General features: G+C 45.1%; 1 non-coding gene across 1 annotated transcript; it reads right to left on the bottom strand.

Moving 5' to 3' along the window:
- Positions 1-8,857: 8,857 nt before the first annotated feature.
- Positions 8,858-8,964, bottom strand: LOC119468183. Its single transcript, XR_005196830.1, has one exon. It is a non-coding gene; the product is annotated as a U6 spliceosomal RNA (small nuclear RNA).
- Between the last annotated feature and the right edge of the window lie 6,664 nt (positions 8,965-15,628).

The following is a 15,628-nucleotide window of genomic DNA, read 5'->3' as shown; positions in this document are numbered from 1 at the left end:
CAAAGTCACTTTCCCTTCCTCCCTGGCCTGCCAGCCCTATCTTATTGACACCCCACTGCTTCAGTGTTAACATTTTCTCCTCATTAAGTTTTCACAGTCTGTGAGTAAATCAGTACATTTTGCTAGGAGCTTCCAAGTAGCCAAGATGAAAAAGGACACTTGCAGAGTACTTAATTTTCATTACTTGATAAAAGGATCCTTTGTGAACCAATATTAGGTGATATTAAATTTTGTTTTAATGTAGCATCCAGACTTTAGGGAGAAAAAGGCTTATGAGTAACAGATTTACATGGTTTCATTCAAGGAGAAGCAGATTTTTCAAAAGACTTTTAAAAAAGGAACACGCTTCTTAGCCTTAATCCCAAGGCCATCCCTGTCAGCATTCCATGAACAAAAGCAGGTACAATCTTGTGTTATGAAAGAAGCAATAAGTGATTTTGAATTTGCTTAAGCTTTTAGACAATGTTCACCCAGTAAGCCTATCTGACAATGTTGGCATACAAAAATTGTAATTCAAAAGTTTGGTTTTAAGTCAATTGCTTAAAACAGAGACTATTTCCCCATAGAAACAGTCTAAAAATTAAGGAAATTCCTGGAGGAAGCCCTAAAAACCCGATTTGACCCTCGAAGTAGCTGGAATGGTGCTAACAGGGTCCTGATCAGACTCCAAGTTTTGGTACCTGGCTCTTGAGCCAGAGTCCAGCTGCTGCGGCTCCCCCAGCCCCACCCTGATCCCGCCCCAAGGTGTGGAGGGGCAGCTTGGACTTCTCCTCTGCTCAGAACCAAGGGCTGGGGGCTGCTCAGACTCTAGTTCAGGTCCCTGCACAGAGCAGGGCTTGGAGCTCACTCAGGGGCACTCAGAAGACCTGCTTCCCTCTTCCACCTCTGAGAAGCCAGCATCTCTATCCCTCAGAGGCCTCACCCCAAGGTGTTGAAAACCCGAGTTTTTAATTTCATTGAATTTTGACTAACTTAACCATGGCAGCCACACATGTCCGGTGGGTACCAATTGAATAAGGACATTTTCATTGGTTTTCACCCTGGAATTTCACACACTTGCACTGTGTGAGGGCATGTGTGTGTGAGTGTGAGTGTGAGTGTAAGAGTGTGTGACACTGTGTGTGTGTGTGAGCATGGGTTTGTATACATATGAGCATGTGTGAGTGTACGTGTAAGTGTAGGTGAGCATGTGTGTGAGTGTGTGAGAGACTGTGTGACAGTGTGCGTGTGTGTGAGAATGTGGTGTGTGTGTGAGCATGTGTTTGTGTACATGTGAGCGTGTGTGTGTGAAAGATGGTGTGTGTTTGTGTGTGTATGAGTGTACGTGTATGTGTGGGAAACCGTGGGGGGGGAATCTGTGTGTGTGTGAGACACTGTGTGTGCAAGCCTGTGTTGTGTGAGTGTGTGAGCATGTTTGTGTACATGTGAGCATGTGTGAGTGTGTGAGAGACAGTGTGTGTGTGAGTGTGTGTGAGTGTGTATGGGAAATTGTGTGTGTGAGAGTGTGTGACAGTGTGTGTGTGTGATTGTGTCTGTGTGTGTGTGTGTCTGCAGTTTCCTGGGTGCTCTTTTCCTTTAGGGCCTCTTGAACCCAGAGCTCAGCAACCCTTCCCTGTGATCAAGGCTGAACACTGAGGTGCTGGGTTTGCTCTTTAAACTTCTGCAGATGAGAGCGTCTCCTGCGCTGTCAGACTACCACCCTGTGTGCCTGGGGGGACTCAACCCATATGCCCCACCCCGTATTTTTTAAAAAATCCATACAAACCAACCCTCTTGACTTCTGCCTCCCTGCCAGCTATCCTTCCACTCCTCTGTTCTTTAAAACAGAACCTCCTGGAAGACTTGTTTGCACGTGCTGGCTCCGCTCCTGCCCTCGCCCCGATGGCGCTGGGATCTGGGCTGCCACGCGCCCGCCGCGGGCCACACTGCACTGCCCGGCCCCCGCGGAGTCCACCTGTCCCACCTGCTGACCGTCCAGCGCTCTCACGGCGGCTCACGGCTCCTGGAGAGGTTTCCCGGCTTGCTCTCTGGCCGTCACACCGGGCTCGCCCGGCTCCCAGCCTCACTGTGCCCGCTCCCTGACGCTGCCCAGCAAGCCGACCTCCTCCAAGAGGACCCGCCGACAGGCCGCACGCCCTCCCGGAACCCACATCTGCACCCGGGCTCCCGCCAGCGCCCTCCGCACCACAACCGTGGGTTTCGCGCTGGCTCGGGTGCTTTGGACGCATCTTTATCAGGCTCTGCGCTCTCATCGCGTTCCAAACACGGTTCTGGGCGCTTCGCAGGCCTGCATCGTCCCTACTCCTCCCCATCAGAACAGACAGGCCCAGGGCAAAAACACCAGGCAAAATGAAACAAACCCGGGAATGCGTCCTTCCCATCCAATCCACCTGCACGCCCGCTCTCCACCCGCAGGTCGCGGCTCTCCCTCTGCCAGCCGCCACCCTGGCTCCTTCCTTCAGGCCCTCTCTGCCCCTAGCCTCGCTCTCCGGCGAGGGTCCTTTCACAGGAGACTGGTCTTTGAAAACTACCTGTCACATCGTTTCACTCTTTTGCTTCAAATTTTGCAAAGTTTACCCAGCACTGGAAGATGAAGACCTGTGACCTCCAAGGACGGTACGACCCGGTCCCTTCCAATCCCTGTGGCCGCCTCACCTCTGCTCTCTCCTTGCTGGCTGCATTCAGGCCATCACAGCGTTTTGCTCAGCCCTGAACATAGCAGCTCAGACCTGCCTCATTGACTGGACGCCTGCTCCCCTTTCCGCTGAACGCTCACTCCAATCTTGACATGCAGGCTCCTGTTTCTGCCGGCACCGCCACCCTGAGAGACGCCACTCCTGCTCAAGGCCCACACAGCACTGGCCACTCTCTGAAGCTACAGCAGGTGTTTGCTTCCTGAGTGCTTCTTCCTCGAGGACAATAAGAGCCCCTGAACACAAGGACTCTGCCTTGGTCCGAATTGGATTGGCAGGACAACACAGAGCAAGGGCTAAATCATATTAGTGGAAGAATGAACCCACCTCACCCCTTGTGTGGTGCTCTCAGCTAAATAGAGTCCTCCACTGGCCAAGGGCAAAATCCTTTTGGTTTTTGTGAACATATAAAAACAGGCAACTAAGATATTACAATGCTTTCCTGTTATGGAGACACCTAAATATGCAAACCGGACACTTTTAAAGAGGGCCATCACTTTCTCTACATTAGAAACAGGGAAAAGCACTTTTCCTTTGGTATTTTAGAAACTTTGCTTTCAAAGTTTCGGTAATCCCATTTCATAACTTTTTAAAATAAATCAGGAACTTTTTGCTGCCTTCTTTGTCTACCAATAAAAGTCATCAGATAAAAATAATGTAAATTATTTTCTCATTGAAAGTGCCCTTCCTTGTGAGTAAGGGTGTTATTCTTCATTGTGATGTTAAATTACTACGTTGGCTGCTATATTAATCAAGAAAATACCCAACATAACTTCAAAAAATAAAAGGGGAAAAAACATACAAAGTGCTTAGAAAAATCACTAAAAACCATGTCTATATTCCTGGGCTCTAATCTAACATCAAAAATACCCGTGTCTTTCCTAATCACAGGCAATTTTCTCAGCCGCTTTGCCAGTGAGGTCCCAGCTAAGAGCCAAAAGAGAATGCCAGGGAGGGGCAGACTATTCCCAGGGGAGGCTGAATGGCAGAGCAGGGTTCCTTTTTACCTGGCGCACTGCAGGGGTCCAGGGTGCCTTCTGCCGGGTCATCGCTCATCTGCGCCCAGGGGTCTGTCCCACTCCTCAAAGCCAACAAAGCGGGTCCTTTGCTCCCACCTTTAAGCCTGAAGGGAAGGCGGCTGGCTGGAGAGAACAACAGGGATACCACGTTAGCAGTAAATTCTACTAAATACACCCTTACAGCTGGGAGCGGGGCTCTTCGGAAAACTTCATCTTGGATGGGTAATTCAGAGGTAAGTGCCTGGGGCTCCCATTGGCCCTTCATGTTGGGTGCTCTGGCACCATGACAGATGGTTCAGGGCTCAGAAGGATTGTCATCAGGATGGACTCTGTATCTCTATTTTTACACATAACTAACAGAAGAAAGCTGAGGTCACAGAAGTTTGAAATGAAAGATTATATGACAATCAATTACGAATAATTTCTAAGTCCTATGTATAGCTATTTGAATGCTTTATTGCTGAGGAAGATTTTTGATGTCATAAGTATTTTGGATTGAAATGCATGCCATGCATTACAAAATACTTCAAGCCTGCCTTACTGAGGTGTGATTGATGTGTAAACTGTCCAGGTAGAGGGAGAGCACCTGTATAAGCTCTAATACATCAAAGTGTCCATGAAACTATTATCACCACAACGTTCTGAGTAATTAGAGTTACGTGGAAACAGAAACCAAAACCAGCCAAATGCCAGGGGGCCCCTAATGCATATGGCATTTGGAAACTCCTGAATACCACTGGGCAGCTCAGTGTACATGCCTTGTGCACAGAACCAAGCTATGCATGGCCAGTCAGGATTTCCGATTATAGGCCACCTCTGACCAGCTGGAAGCCTGTAGAGGGGGTGCCGTGCCTTAGCCATTCCTGCCCTCTCTGGGGAGAGCCAGGGAGGGGAGTCGTGGGCTTGCCATTTCTGAACCTCCAGCCTTCCAGTCCTGTGAGTCTGATCATGTACATTTCTGTCACATTTCAGTACATTCAAATGATTTTTGAACCTAAAACACCAAGCTAAATTTTCTTTCCAAAATAAAAGGACTAGACAGAGATGGAAACTCAGCTGCAGATCAAAATCAATTCAAGGTTGGTAGGTGGTGTGGCAACCCCAGGGGCAGGGCTGCGGCAGCCAGGGGAGAGGATCCCCATACTTGAATCCAGACACAGCAGCCCCGTTCACAGCCCAGCCACAGGAGTGTCCCAGGGGTAGAGCCTGGAGGTGCCAAGGAGTGAGTTTCAGTCGGGGAGACAGGAACCGAATTGCAAAAGGGAAAAAAGCCATGAATCCATGCCCTAAAGAAACAGGAGTCTGTGCGGCCAGTGGCTGCAGCCCCAGAGTCTCAACTGGCCACCACTTTGTTCTGTGGACAAAGCGGTGGCCGGTTGTGGCCAGGTCCCAGCCCACAGTGACAGAAGTATATGTTGAACCTGGGAGTGATGCTTGCTCTGGGGCTGCAGCACTGGGACACACCCCCTACCCTAGCCCAAGGCAAGTAGAACCCCCCTCAGTCAGTTGCTCCCCGTCCTCTCCACAAAGCCCGAGGAGCAGACAGACCCCATGTGAACCAAGGGCTCTGGGCTTACAGGGCAGGGCAGGAGTGCCTGGGCAGAAGCCCAAGGCCACGAGGGTGGAGTGTTGGCTCAGCCTGCAGGGACGGCCGCCTGTGGATCCCCGAGGAAGGCTGCAGTGCAACAGGGCTCAGTGAGCAGGTGCAGACAGCTGCTCGTGCTCACGTGGGCTGTGTGCCAGATGGACCTGCACCCTCATTCACTCTCAGCTGCTGGCAAGGCTTAGGGACATACAGGTGGCACACAGGTCTGGGATAAGCAATCATATTTTTATACAGATGAAAATCAGGATTTAAAAATGTTTAGCAGTAAGAGAAAAACATTAGTCCTAGAACCATATGCTGCCCACACACTCAAAAATCAGCCAACAGAAGTGGTGTGTGCGTCAGCTGAGCATCGTATAAATTCGAGCCAATGTTGTATTTAGATTTTTTATTTTCCCCAAATCGGCCATTCAGCAGATTCCAGGAATGCTGTGTTTTGGGTCAGCAAAAAGACCATGTTCCCCTGAAGTAACCTGTAGGGAAGTAATAGATTCCAAGGGAATGAAGGGGAAAAGGAGGAGGGCGAGGCGAAGAGAGACATGCACCCATGCACATGCATGTACACATGCACACACATGAACACACATGTACACACACAGACTCTCAGTGTGTGAGGGGCCAGAGGTGTGGAAGATGGATCAGGTGGGTTAGTCCAGGAAAGAAGACAGCATGTCACCTACTGCATAGAAAGCAGAGGACCCTCAATCACTCCACAGTGGGGGAAAGTTCCTCTTCTAGGCACCGTGGCCAGAAGGCACGGGTTAGACCCTAATTTCCCATCTGTGTGTCCTCTCCTGTGGCATCACACAAGTTATTGCTGCATATTACTTTCTCCTCAGCTTTATTCTGTCCTACCAGACAGTCAGGGCTCCTCTTCTTATCTATACCCTGCCAGGGAGCTCCATGTAATAGTAAATGCAGGAGTCTTGCCCACGGAAGCTGCCCCTCCATCTCCTGCACTGAAGTCCCTCGTACACGCTAAGGATAAACAATTAGAATGAAGCTGTTCTGAGAGAAAGACCTCATAACACTGCCAAGCCTAAGAGCAGGTTCTGCCTTGCAGACCAGATGATGCCCAGGTGCCAGGGCTTGAACCCAACCCCCAGCTAGAGTTCTCTGCTCCTGGAGTGAGAGGTCTTCCAGGTGCTGAGACATGGAGACCTGGGTTCCGAGTCTCCACAAAATTCATAAATTACTGACTCATAATTGATTTGCTTATGAAACTCACAATATGATTCCTTTACAGCGTCTTCCACTCTTTTCTTTTCTAACGTGCTCATGCACACAGCAGGGCCCTGCATTGAGGTCACTTCAGGATTAAAACAAGCTGCCTGGGCCTCCCAGGAAGTGGGACTAAAGTGAAGGATCCGAAACTGACTGCACACTGTATCTCCTAACAGGAAGGCAGGGGCCATGGGATCATTTGTTGTAAGCATGCGTTAAAGGACTAGTTCTGAGAAAAAGAGATTGGAATTGAAGATCAGCATCATCGGTGACTTGGGAGCAGTTCCAATGGAATACTGGAGAAATGAGCCCATTTGAGAAGAGCAGACTGATGACAACATTCGGATGAAGGATTAAGAGTGTGAAGCCCTGAAGAAGAATGACGACCTTTATTTTCCCCTGCATTTAGGAAAAAGGGATCATAGGTCTGGATCAAGAGAATTCTGTCATAAAGAAAAGCAAGGAAGAGGAGGAACTCAGGATGGCTCTGAGCGTCTAAATGAAATGAAATGTCTGTCAGCCAAAATCTTTTTTTTTAAATGACTATTCTTGATTTTTAAAGAAAATTACTTTTAAAATCATGGTAAGAAGATGCATAAAATTCATCATTGTAACCATTTTAGAGTGCTCAGTTCTGTGGCGTTAAGTACCTTCACATTGCTCATCCGTCGCCACCATCCCTCTCCAGAACACTTTTCATCTTGTAAAATGGAAACCATGTCCCCATTAAATAGCAATTTCTCATTTCTCTCTCCCTCATTTCCTGAAAACCACTATTCTACTTTCTCTTTCTATGCAATTAACTTCTTTAGGTGCCTCATGTAAGTGGAATCACACAGTATTTGTTTTTTTGGAGCTGGTTTATTTCATTTAGCACAATGTGCTCAAGATTTATCCATGTTGTAGCGTGTGTCAGAATTGTCTTCCTTTTTAAGGCTTAGTAATATTTCATTGTATGGGGACACTACAATCTGTTCATCCACTCCTCCACTGAGGGACACTTGACTCACTTCTACCTTTAGGCTATTGTGATAATGGTGCTACAAAAGTGTGTACAGGCTGGGCGCAGTGGCTCACGCCTGTAATCCCAGTACTGTGGGAGGCCAAAGCAGGTGGATTACCTGAGGTCAGGAGTTTGAGACCAGCCTGACCAATATGTGAAACCCTGTCTCTACTACAAAAATTAGCCAAGCAAGGTGGTGTGCAGCTGTAATCCCAGCTACTTTGGGAGGCTGAGACAGAATTGTTTGAACCTGGGAGGTGGAGGTTGCAGTTAGCCAAGATTGCACCATTGCACTCCAGTCTGGGCGACAGAGGGACACTTCGTCTCAAAAAAAAAAAGTATACAAATATAATTTTGAATCCCTGCCTTCATTTCTTCTTTTTTATTTTTGAGATGGAGTCTCACTCTGTTGCCTGGACTGGAGTGCAATGGCACAATCTTGGCTCACTGCAACCTCCACCTTTTGGGTTCAAACCATTCTCCTGCCTCAGCCACCTGAGTAGCTGGGATTACAGGCACCCGCCACCACACTCAGCTATTTTTTGTATTTTTTTTTTTTGTAGAGATGGGGTTTCACCATGTTTGCCAGGCTGATCTTGAACTCCTGACCTTGGGAGTGGATTCCCTCCTCAGCCTTCCAAAGTGCTGGATTACAGGTGTGAGCCACCGCACCTGGCTTCTTTTGAGTATATATCCAGAAGTGGAATTGCTGGATTATTCAGTAATTCTATGTTTACTATTTTGAGGAATTAGCAACTGTTTCCTGCAATGGTTGCACTGCTTTACATTCCCACCAGCGACGCACAAGGGTTCCAGCTTTTCCACATCCTCGCCAACTCTCATTGTTGTCTGACTTTTATTTATTGGTTTGTTTCAACCACAGCCATCCTTATGGGTGGGGAGTGGTAATGACTGTGGATGCCGAGTACCTACTCACGTGCTTGATGGCCATCTGTATATCTTCTTTGGAGAGATGTCTACTCAAGTCCTTTGCCCATGCTGAATCAGGATGTCTGGGATTTTTTGTGGTTGTTGAGTTGTAGGAATTCTTTACATCACCTGGATAATAATCCCTTATCAGTTATATGATTCATATTTTCTTCCATTCTATGGGTTACCTTCTCACTCTGTTGATTGTGTCTTTGATGTACAAAAGCTTTTAATTTCGATAAAATCCATCTTATCAGTTTTCTTTTGTTGCCTGTGCTTTTGACATCATATCCAAGAAATCATTCCCAAATTGAATGTCATGATGATTTTTCACTATGTTTTCTTCTAGGAGTCGCATAGTGGTCCATTTCAAGTTATTTTTTAAAATGTGTCACACTTCATGAATTTGCATGTCATCCTTGTGCAGAGTCCTTTTTAATCTTCTTTACATAGTTCCAATTTTAGTAAGTGTGCCGCTAGAACGAGCACAAAAAGAAAATCCTTGAAAAAATGCATTATCATAAATAGATGAAAATAAATTTTGTTTATAACACACTGTCCCAAATCCCCAGAAGAAAGAAAGGGTTTATGCCTTGGAGAAACTAAACCAGAGGGACTCTGGACTCAGACGCACTGTGTGTAATGAACGCATGAGGGTCTAGATGGAACAGGACGCAATGAGAGTCAACATATCAAACTGTGAAGCGCTCCTCTCCCCCATGGATTGCCCCCACCTCCCCTCCTTGTCCTGTTCCTAGCATGCATGCTGTGGGCATGTAGTCGAACCCCCACCTTTTCCCCCAGACGAGACATAGGAGAGCATTTTCTGGAGAAGCAGAACTGTACCAAAGGAAATATCTGCAGTTATTGAAGTGTAGGAAGTCATCCCCTCATGCAATCACCCTATATCAAGCTCACCAGGCAACATGTGCCAGCAGCCCTCCACCCCTCACCAGAGCTTCCAATCTGCATTTTAGTGTCTTGCTCTTACATAGGAAAGAATGGCTAAGGATAACGAGATAACCAAGGAAAGTCTGCAACAAGAATGACGGAGGCTAAAATAATAAACAGTAAAAGGAAACTTGGAAAGAAACCATACAGGGAGGAAAAAAAGTTCTTAGAACTATAATATTCTCAGAGGGAAAAGAAAAGATATTGCATTGACAGTTAAAAAAAGAGAATGTTATAAAAGAAGGAAGTGAAGAACAATATAGGGGTTTCAGAAATTGAAAATGGAATACTACAAATTGTAAAAACCAATAGTTGGAAGAATAAAATTGAAGAAATTTCTCAGAAAATAGAACAAAAACAGCAAAAGGATGGAAAAAAAAATAAGAAAACTCGAGGATTAATTCAGTGCAGAAAGAAAGCAACCAAGGAAAAGAAATTATTAAAGAAGTAACACAGGAAAATCACCTAGGGCTAAAGTCCAGGAGTCTCATGTTCAGTGGCATAGCACACGCTGGGGCAATGGATGGAAGGAGACTGGCCAAGGAATGCCCCTATGAAGCTCATTATCGGCAGGGATGCAGCACAGAACCCAAGAGTGCCCAGAGAGGGGAAGCAGCCAGCAGGAAGGAACGGGAAGGAGAATGGCGTTCTATTTCTCAACAGCATTGTTGGGCACTAGGACACAGTGTAACAAAGCGACAAGAATCCAAACAAAACATGATTTTCACCTGGAATTCTGCACTCACTGAAAATGTCATCATGGCATACATTTCAATCTAGTCTCAACAAAGGGGAAGTGTGAGATACCGGATGCAGCAAAGGAACTTTCCAGAAGGAGAGTGACAGGAGGTCCCAGCACAGCAGTGTGTAGCCTGGGCAGATGGCGAGAGAGATGCTCCAGGTGAAAGGTCCTGGAGCTGATAGAATGCTTTGAAACACGTTTGGAATACAGTTGGAAACTATTGTCAGTTCTTGGACAGATCTGTGAGACCATGTGGAAAAAATTAGGTTTAACTAAAAAACGCAGCACCTGAAGAAACAAGACTAATATTAATTACAGGGAAAAGACATGTTGTACAAGAGAGAAAAATGGAATCCAAGTACTCTATTTGGCTCAGGCTTGAGAAATATTTGCAGGGACCAAATGACAAATGTCACAGCTTTAGCCAATAATCATGACCACTGCACACAGAGTCCACAAGGGTGTGCAAAGTGTGAGGATGGAGAGGGACTGCCACGAGAATTTGATTCCCTGTTGTGTAACAGACACTCAATAGACAACATCTAAAGAGACAAAGTAATTATCACAAAATAGTGATATATTATACAGGAAAAAGACAGTGAATTTCTGAAACAGCAGAAATAAGAGTCTTGGAAGTGGGTGTGTGTGAGACAGAGGGAGAGAGCATGTTCCTGTATTTTGTTCTAAGTATTTCCATACTGTTTATTTGTTTTAATGGTCATGTCTTACTTTGAGGTATTTTGGGGGTTTATCTATACTTTTCTCTACTTTTCTGAATTGTAGCATGTCCTGTGATCAGGGTCACTGATAGTTTATAAAAATGCAGATGTACAAGTTATGGAAAGGCAGAAGCAACCCCAGGCCAGCACAGGGTTTGCTGAGAGAGGAATGGGCTGCACGTCAGCCCTATTTGCCTCTTACATAGAGTACAACCAGCAACTGTGCACGGCTGTCCCGCTTGAAAACCTAAAGAATAAAAATTGACACCGAGAATACCCTGTCTGAAATTCTAAGATCAAATCTTACATCATCAAGTGTCCCTTGAGGTAGGTATTTTTAAACTTCTGGCTGACATGTGAACACCTGTTGGCTGAAATTCACACCCATCAATATACCACCCTGAGAAGCCTCCTGGAATGATACCTGGATAAGCACTTATGCTTATGCGAGAAGGCATGGCCAGGCATTTTAGGTGTTTTGGTCTGGTAGGAGCCAAGGTGATGTGATTACTAGGAGGAGGGTTCTCTCAGACAAGTTTAGGATGAACAGACAAAGACCAGTCTCCAGAAATGGAAGGTGGTCTCTACTCTATGTGGCTCTGGCCAGGCCATATATGGGGTATGGTTTTCAACTCAGAGGTCCTGAGGGTCTAAGGAGGACACATTGACTGTGTCCAAGAGGGTGTCTGCAATGTTCATGGATTTGGAAGTCACTTTAAATATGAAAGAATCTTGAGGACGTATAGAAAGTTATGTGTAGATAGTGTCAGACATTACGAATGTCACCCAGAACAGTAAAACACTGGACCTTTTTTAGGGTTAAAGAGTTAGGTGGACATAGAATACTATGCAACCATAAAAAAGGATGAGTTCATGTCCTTCGTAGGTTCATGGATAAATCTGGAAACCATCATTCTCAGCAAACTGACATAAGAACAGAAAACCAAACACTGCATGTTCTCACTCATAGGCGGGTGTTGAACAATGAGAACACATGGGCACAGGGAGGCAAAGGTCACACACTGGGGTCTGTTGTGGGGTGGGGGGTAGGGGAGGGGCAGCAGGGGGTGGGGAGGTTGGGGAGGGACAACATTGGGAGAAATGCCTGATGTAGGTGACAGGGGGATGGAGACAGCAAACCACCATGGCGTGTGTGTACCTATGCAACAATCCTGCAAGATCTGTACATGTACCCCAGAACTTAAAGTACAATAAAAAAATTAATGAATCATAAATTATATATATAAAAAAGAATTAGGTGGAGAAAAGATCAAATCAGTACGAAGAGGGACTTACAAATTCAAATTGAGCTGTTCAAAGACAACATGTGTTTTCTTGCAGTGTGGGGAGTAAAACCAGGCCACGGGTGTGGCACAGGGTTCTCTTGACCTGGCTATGCGCCACTTCCAGTGTGACGTGTTTACTACTTAATGCCTTTATCCCTTCCCCTGAACCTTGAGCTGCGAAATTACATTTCAAAAAATATTGGATTTGGGTATTTGGTAAGGAATGACCCACCCCCAATCCAATTCATTACTTAACTTGCAAAGTCTGTATTGCTTCTTATTTGCTTCAAGGTAAATGGATATTTTGAGGTATGAATAAAGACCCAGGAGAATTTCCTAAGAACTGTGGAGGGGACACTTTTTGTCATTCTTATTTCCTGTCCATACTCAAGTGCCACTTACAGACTGTGAGGCCGTAAGTGGTTCCAGATCCCATCAGTGGTCTACAGTGAATGAAAAGGCAATCGAATCCAGATGCTTTTTCTGGTAAACCACTCCTTTGTAGGAAAAATAAAGAGAACAAAAAGGGTATTCACGAATTTCTCCTTAGACACTCATTCCCATTCGAGAGAGATCAGTATGCCTCTGAACCCAAGAAGTGGTGAGTCCCCACGTGTAGATTCACTACCTGTGCAAATATCACCTGTCTCATGCCATCTTTTAATTAACTGATTGTTATGTTTTAAATGACATAAAAATATATAGTCAAATAAAAAATATACTGATACAGAAATTAAGAGAAGCTAAGACAGATAAGCTTCCTAAAGTTGCTAAATTTTTCCTCTGAGAACTACTTATTATAGTCCTGCCATATCTAGCTACAAATCATTGGTGCAGACATTATACATTTCATGGAATTACACTATTTTCAAATGCCAAAGATTCCAAGGTAATTTCTTAAATGGACACTTAGCCACAAATTAGTATATTTATTCAAAAATGTACTTTTCCCAAATTTTTCAAGTGGTACAGAATTATTTACGTAATTATGTCAGGTAATTCTACCTGATTAATCTTATCTTAATGTTAAATAAACTTCACGGAAATCTGTGTGCAAAGCATGTCCGGTGTTGTGATATAAAGCAAATAGGACACATTTTCTTGGCTGCCTTCACCATTACCTGTGGAGCACAGAAGGCCGCCTCCTTTAACTGAGTACTGCTCCGTGTGTTTATAACGACAGCCCAAGTTTTAGAAGGTTAATTTAGACTCATATTCACACTAGAACAATACCAGGTAAGAAAAGATACTTATCCACGGGGGATACGTGCCAAGACACTCCACAGAGGCCTGAAACCATGGATAGTAATGAATCCTGTATATGCTATGCTTTTTCCTAGATATACTTGCCTATGATCAAGTTTAATTTATAAATTAGGCATAGTAAGAGTTTAACAGCAAGAACTCATAACAAAATAGGACAATTATAACAACATAGTGCCATAAAAGTTATGTGAATGTGTTCTCTATGTCTCTCAAAATACCCTAATATTTTCGCACCATAGGTGACCAGGAGTAACTGAAGCCACAGAATGTGAAACTGTGGATAAGGTGGGGGATGGGGGCTACTGTACTTGTGAAGTCTGGTAAAGACACATAAGTGTATGTGAGGTCTGGAGTAGTTACTTCTATGGAGCCTGCCAAAACATCAGAGTGAACGTTTCACCTTTTCAGGTAAAAAGACATGAGATCCTACTGATCTGATAAATCCTTAAGTAAAATGTGTATGCACATACATATGTGTGTATTTATATAAGCATATATATATATATATAAATTTGAACATATATATATCTTAGATATATCATAGATATCTAAGATATAAATATATCTTAATGATATATACATATATCTTAATTTGAAGTAGGTTTTTGTTTGGATTGAATATAACAGAAATCCCACTTCATTCAATGTAAGCAAAATGTGAACACACCACGCCAGCAGCCTGAGCCTCACAGAACTCAGGGAATACCTAGGCCTCGCCTGCCAATCTCCACAGACTCACAATTTAGTTGTGGCATGAGATAGACACATACCCGATCATTTCACTGAGAACCGTGGCCACAGCCACACAGCGGCACTCACTTGGAGGCCCGAGGCCGGGAGCCTCCCAGACAGGCAAAGCCGTGTAACTCTCACCTGGAGCAAAACCAAATTCCTGAGCTTTGATCTTGACAATCCCGGTGATTTGCTGTCTCTCCCTTGGCCAGTTTCCTCTTTGCTTCCTCGGCCCTTTATTTTCTCAGTTGACTGGGAAGAGTGCTTGCCATAAATATAGAAAGATCTCTGAGTCCTTTCGATTTACAACGTGACTGTGCTGCAAAGAAATAGTGCGGTTTTCTTGTCCTCGTTCACATGAGACCCCGCGTGTCACACCCGGTAATGGGATTTGCTCCTGACGGCACAGGCACGCCGTAGTAAACCTGGAATTCCAACTTGTGCCTGCCATGCTCCCCAGCTTCTGCCGGGCTGTGTGAATTCTGCATCTCACCATGCTCAAAATAGAGCATGTTTTGCCATCACTGCTACCAATTCTATACTTCAGTTCTGTACTTTAGAAACAGCAGGGAAATGAATAACCCCCAGCCTTTTCCAGAGAAGTAAGTAAGGTAGGACATGAATTTTAACTATCTCATTTTTAGCTCTGTTTACGACAGGAGTTCTGTTTCTGACTAGTTGCCTCGAATTGGATACTTAAACATTTTAAAGCCAATTTGAGAGGTGTGGGAACAAGCAAGGAAAAAGATAAAGGTTAGGTTATTTTTAAAATTTTTCCCCTGGGGGGTCAGTCTACAAATTTTAACCAGATAATAAAAATTCCTCTGAGAGATGCTGAAAGAATAAAAAGCTGATTTCACTGAGGAGCGTGCGTCACACGTTATGTAAGTGCTTCCAGAACCAGGGCTACATCAGTGTGCACGACGGGCCTCACCTGGGTAGCATGTAATCCACCAAAATTAAGACGAGGGGACTGAATATTGGTCAGTGAACCACCACATAGAAACTACCCTTATCTGTGTGCACAGACAGGGTTTGCACTGGGCAGCTTTTACAGCTGGCGTCTTTGCCCTTTACTTACTAGGAAAAATTGGAAATTTGTTTAAACTCATAGAACCACAGATGACAGATTTGGTAAAGACAGTAGAAGTCAACTAATCTCCTAGGGTCTCAGAATTTTTGCCTATAACATGAGGTCAGCAAATCCTTCCTGCTCTCTTCAGGGCCCTTTTGAGAATAAGAAGAGGGTCACAGATTCGAAAGCGTGTTGAGAAAATCAGAAGAGCTATGCAAGTGCAGAAGTAAGTTTTCACCTCTGTTTCCACCATTATGATGGGCCCTCACACAGGTGGTGGCTGGACCCTCACACAGGTGGTGGCTGGACCTTCACACAGGTGGTGCCTGGACCCTCACACAGGTGGTGGCTGGACCTTCGCACAGGTGGCGGCTGGACCCTC

This window comes from Cebus imitator, unplaced genomic scaffold (assembly GCF_001604975.1).
Source record: "Cebus imitator isolate Cc_AM_T3 unplaced genomic scaffold, Cebus_imitator-1.0 Scaffold389, whole genome shotgun sequence".
Lineage (NCBI taxonomy): Eukaryota > Metazoa > Chordata > Mammalia > Primates > Cebidae > Cebus > Cebus imitator.
This window is presented reverse-complemented; position numbering and strand designations above follow the sequence as displayed.